The sequence below is a fragment of the Notothenia coriiceps genome, unplaced genomic scaffold, assembly GCF_000735185.1.
Source record: "Notothenia coriiceps isolate Sejong01 unplaced genomic scaffold, NC01 NC01_scaffold00000496, whole genome shotgun sequence".
NCBI lineage: Eukaryota > Metazoa > Chordata > Actinopteri > Perciformes > Nototheniidae > Notothenia > Notothenia coriiceps.
The window spans coordinates 109116-114013 of NW_011333197.1; positions in this window are offsets into that span (position 1 = coordinate 109116).

The following is a 4898-nucleotide window of genomic DNA, read 5'->3' on the forward strand; positions in this document are numbered from 1 at the left end:
AAGGTCCAGCACTGTTATATTCGTAATACAATGTGTTTGACTTTTTTTCTACTTGTTTTATATTAACAGTTTACATTTGACATACGTGCAACCTGTGTATTGGACGAAGGAAGTAACATGGTGGTTACCGGTTGGAGTAGACTTTGGATTGTTTTCAACGGCGTACCTAGGACTCTTATCTTTCGTATGACTCCACAAACTACGGATAGATTAAGACCCTGCCTTTTTGCTACTTTTTTTTATATTCACAGGTTACGATGGATCTGATGTCAGCGATGGGCTTGGGGGTGGTGTGGTCTCACACGAGAGGACTAGAGCTGACGTTGTTGTGTCAGGGTTCGCTTCTGGGTAGTACTTGGTGGATTGTTTTCAGGTCACCGCTTCGATTATGTTACCTGTATTTGATCAGGCGGGCTTCTATATTTTATGTGATAGGGTGATTCGGGTCTTGGGAACTTACACGAGGTTTTGATTTACCGGAAAATAAATACGAGGGTAAAACATACAGTGAACATTACTTTCTGCGTGGTTACAGTATAGTTTGAGTTTACAACATTAAAGTTCCGACGTTTTACGTAACCACAAGATCGACCATCGGGCAAATGAGTGCTAACGCTCAAATACATATGTCACGGTACACAGTCGGCTATAGTAATAAGTACCACTGTGTGTTATCTGATACTTTATAGTCCGACAGCTGGATATTTTATATGTTATCTTATATTGTGAAGGTGCGCTCTCATAGTATATCTTGAGTCTTATTAGGATCACAACGTCTATTTCAGTAGATTGTGTTACTAAAGTTTAACGGTGTTTGTGACTTTAATAGCGCTATGTTTATTATTGTGTGTAACGAAAGATAATTGTTCGCAAAATAAACATTTGGCTTTGATTGTAAACGTGTCTTGTATCCACAGTACTAAGGATACATATATCAGAGAACAGGACAAATAAATTACAACCTTTAAAGAAAAGAGGAAGTACAGAACAGGACAAATATTGAAGGTATAATAAGGGTATGGCTACGGACACGAATACAACACATCAAAACATGCTACACCCCCTTCTGTCCTGGGCAGTGATGACGATCCCCACGGGGCGCCCACTACGAAGGTATGGGCCACTCTCTACCAAAAATTTACTACCTGTTACATTTTCGTAGGTTAGACCACGTGAAACTCTCGTTGTACTTCTACTAGACTAGCCATGGAAGTCTCTTGATCAACCGGTTCTGTAAGAGAGTTGTAGGTATACTTTGTCTTGACATTTGTCTAAAGAAAAAGAATACCTATGTCACTATATGTGCATTTCATGTGTTCTGTCCCCTATGGGCGAAAGTGACATAAGAACAAAATGACGGTGTATATCATAAAGTATTCTACAAAGATAGACTAATTCGAGAATAAATAAAAAAATAATTGCATCCTGCGAGTATTTATTCCACTAGCGGACCTGTGCGCCCTTTATCTTGAAAAGTTATTAAACATGGTTGTGGTTAACTCTGGGTGACTCTTATTATTCTGTCTCGCTAGATTGGAGTCTCTCAGGAAATCAGTAGGTGATCTGTATGTGTCAGACTCTCCTCTCCTGGAGGAAAGAAGTTCCGTAAAATCTTAATACAACATCCTTGTTTGTGCGAGGGAAGATAACGCGAGGATAACGTCGATCGATTCGCGTCGGACGATTGTTGTCCCCGCCAGGGGACGACCTGTGCCAGAGAGAGAGAGAGTGAGAGTGAGGAGGCGTCGTATATGAGCCTGACCTTTCGTGTATTGTTTTCAAAAGAACCACATTGGACGTGGTGGTATTTGGGGTCTCATACGTTTGGCACCTTTTCGTGGGCACCAACGTCCTTCTAAGTTTCCAGCCGTATGATACGGTTCATAACGTGACTACGATCTTATGTAAGGTTGGAGTAGAGAGAGTGCCGAGTAGAAGTAGAGGTGTTTTTTATGTCCGTTTGTCAGGTGAGGCTATATTAACCCGTGTAAAGAAAGTGACGTCGCCATTCGGGGCAAATTCGAACAGTGATTCGCCCGGAAGGGGAAGTGTCTTACACGAAGTCGGTCTAGAGTTTGTTCCCCGCGCTCGACGACCTGTCACTCGGCTTCCAGACACCCGCGTTATAATGAGGTACACGCCAAATCTGCGGTGTCCTACTACTCCACTGGAAATGTTTATATCCCCTAATAACGACTAAATCGACGATTACTACATCTAGATCTACCTGCTGGCAACCTGCCCCGCCCCCCCCCCTCCCCGGCCCGCGCCTAGCTCCTCTACCCCACTAGCTCGCCTCCGCTGTCGCCCCCTCTCCAGCCCCCAGTAAGAGTAACGTGAACTAAGCCGCGAAACAATAAATACCGGTTACTCTACATCAGCAGCTGGCAGGAAGCCAGCTAGTCGCAGACCAAGAAGATGTAACTGCAACGTATAGAAACAGCGTAGGAAGGCAAATAGTTTTTATGACACATATTCTTTATTCACGAAGCGTGTTCGTACGATAGATTGTATATATACGGTGGGGCTGCGGCCCTACGTATTAGCGCCCCTAGAACACTGCTAAGAGAGACTGATTCGGTCTGTCACGCTCTCACCCTAAGTGCTATGTGATAGCTCGGACCGGACCGGACTATCTTGGTGCTAAAATACCCCGGTCCTCTTTCTGCCCTTCATGGGCGATCGGCCACGAGCGATGATACCTTTCCGGTGGTTTTTACCGGACCGGCGAACTCCTGACTAATTCCTGGAATTTGCCCGTACCTTTACGCGGTATTTACGCCGATAAGGTGTCTGTGTCCGGCCTCAACTGACGTGTTCGGTAAAATAAAGGTACGTTGAGAGGCTAACAGACCACCAGAACGGAGACAACGTAAGTGACTGTACTCTTATGTCAAGACTGCAGGAGAGATCACAGAAGTACTCCAAGTGCATTTCGTGCAATTACATAATATATATAACTCCATCTTAACAGGCCCCAATGTCTTTTGTAATAACCGATGTATAATGTGTCTAATACGTGTCGCCCTCCGTCGTATTGGCAGTTTATTATTAAGTCTGGTCCCCTGAGGCGTGGCGGACGGACTGCTTATCCCCCACCGACGTCGGGTGCGGGTGGGAGTCGTGGGGGGAAGGTGTTTGGTACGTTAGAGACATACAATATGAGGTAGCAGTAGAAGCTAAGTCTATTATTTTAGATGTCTATGGTGACAGTCCCGTCTTTCACTCATGATGACTATTTACCACTGACACTCTTGACAGGCAGCAGACAGGCTCCGCTGCAACGCTCTGCGCAGCAGGGAGAAACCGTCCATTTGGACCACAGATAGTAACGAGTAACGAGCCCCTTAGCACCACAGTAACAATAACGGCGTTACTGAATGGGAAAGGTAACGCGTTACGTTATTATTTACGGAAAAAAGTAGTTCCGTTACGTAACGCCGTTACAAGTAACGCGTTACTCCCAACACAACTTGTGCGTTGTCGAGTTTTGGTCGCTCAGTGATGATACTTATACCATTGGGATCTGTGGAATCACAGCTTTCAGATGATATCTAGTTTGTGCAGATCCGATGAAGTATAGAATATCTCTACCGTGAGTTCTGTGCTAAGTGCGTTAGCACTCTTTCGCTTAGTGCTAATTCAGAGGCTCGGCGTTAGTCTTGTGTTTTGTTTCGGTAAAAATTGTTAATATTGTCTGAAAGCTGAGTTTCTTCCCGTTGAGTGGGTATGACACATTCGTAGTTTGTTAAATGTTAAGGAAATATAATAGTACATTTCTACTTACAGCTTTTGTTTTTTTTGAAGAGACCCTTTTCCTCCTGTAGCGTGTTGCATGTAAATGGTCTGCAAAGGCTAAAATCGTTAGGCTAAGGGGCGGGACATCTCTAAACTGGTTGACCAATCACCACAGAGCCGGCGAGCTAACCAATCAGAGCGGCTCTGGTTTCAGACAGAGGGTGAAAATAGGTAGTATCAGAACAAAGAAAGAGCTTTTTGAACATCAAAGCATGGAGACATGTCACAGGACTTGAGTTATTCTCTGGTATGAAAACAAAATCACTTTTTACTGACGCCATGTATCGCTACGTCGTCACTTGACATTGAATCTACAGCTTCTATGTTTGTTTGTCTCGTGTTGCAACGTCAAAGATGTGCATAACTTCTGCACAAACACATCAGGGGGAAACTGTGACGATGAGAACAAATGGTTTCATACACTGAGCAGAGACAGTCTGTACATGTTGTTACCAGTTTGTTTTGCTACACGGATTACATAAAAGCTCTCCCTCCATGCTGGTGTTGCTCCCTCAGAACAGGAGGCTCTGGCTGCTCTCCTTCACGTGTTAAGTGGAAAACATGTGGAGAAAGCTGGGTGTATTTGCAGGAAAACATGTGCTTTTTTTTTTACAAATATGTGGATAATGGATGTACAAACTCTCACTAGGCAAGGCACGTTTGTTTATACAGCACCTTTCAACACAAGGCAATTCAAAGTGCTTCACAACAATGAAAGTGCATCAGAAATCATATTATAAAATGGCATCTAAAGCAAAGATATGATGAATAACACAGGTCACAATTTCAAAGCAGCGGCAAAAAGAAAGTCTTCAGCCTGGATTACAAAGTAGTAAGCAACACCTGTGAGAAATGTAATCATTGATTTGATTAAATGGGTAGTTTATTGATATTTTCATGCACACTTGCTGTCCTTTCTGTCCCTGTTTGACCTCCTCCGACCTTCGTCTGTTTTCATGCCGGCTGCACACGAGATGGATGGCACTAAACGCTTTATGACCTCTCCCTGCTGCACACACACACACACACACACACACACACACACACACACACACACACACACACACACACACAACACACACACACACACACACACAACA